Source organism: Antrostomus carolinensis, unplaced genomic scaffold (assembly GCF_000700745.2).
Source record: "Antrostomus carolinensis isolate BGI_N321 unplaced genomic scaffold, ASM70074v2 scaffold10176, whole genome shotgun sequence".
Lineage (NCBI taxonomy): Eukaryota > Metazoa > Chordata > Aves > Caprimulgiformes > Caprimulgidae > Antrostomus > Antrostomus carolinensis.
The window spans coordinates 53,899-54,849 of record NW_010321146.1 but is presented as its reverse complement, the minus strand read 5'-3'; positions in this window follow the sequence as shown (position 1 = coordinate 54,849).

The following is a 951-nucleotide window of genomic DNA, read 5'->3' as shown; positions in this document are numbered from 1 at the left end:
TGGGTCCACAAAGCACACTGGGGGCAAATCAGGGCACAGGCGCTGCCGGGCCACGTGCATCTCCCCTCTTAGGTAGGGCACATCGCTCTTTGGGGCTCCTTGCGCACAAAAAATCTCATGTAAGGGCAACACGTGAGGTGGAGCAGGACTAAGCAGGGACTCCTGCCACTCTCTCACCTTCTCATGCCACTCACATGACCTCACTATCTCAGGGAGAAACCAAACACCATGAAGGGTCATGACCACAGAGGAAGCAGGCACAGGACACACACTCCTGCCAAAACACTGGGTCCACAAAGCACACTGGGGGCAAATCAAGGCACACGCACTGCCAAGCCACGTGCATCTCTCCTCGCAGGTAGGGCACATTGCCCAGCTGCCCAGAGCCTGGATCCATAGCCAGGGGCAACCCACACTCTGAAACCTGAACCCAGACCCTGCCAGGGAACACCCCTGGAGCCTCCTACAGCCACAACTGCACGTGAGTGGCAGCAACGGCCACAGGGGCAACACAAGAGAAGAAAGGGAAGAAAGTCTGCACAGCAGCGCTCAGACAGCACCTGAAGTGACAGTGCCACAAACACAGCTCCACTCCCACTGCACACCACGAGTCCTTCTCTCCAGCTGAAGGACGAGGTCCAACAGCAGCAAAAGCAACATTTCCTGTCAGTTCAGCATCTGTCTGAGCTGGGCAGAGGCACCAGGGTGAAAAATCTTCCTCAGAGTCCCATTGAGTCAGGGAACACAAGACCTTCTACCCAGGACCCCTGCACTCTCCTCACTTCTCAAACAGCCAGCCCAAGGGCTGGAGTTGGCCTCATGCTGTTTCAGGGAATGCAAAACAATTACTCCCAACCCTGATCCCATAGAGATGGCAAAAGTTGAGCTGCTCATGGACCTTCAATCCCCTCACAGCAAGACAACACACGAGAGCACAAATCAGAGAAGTAC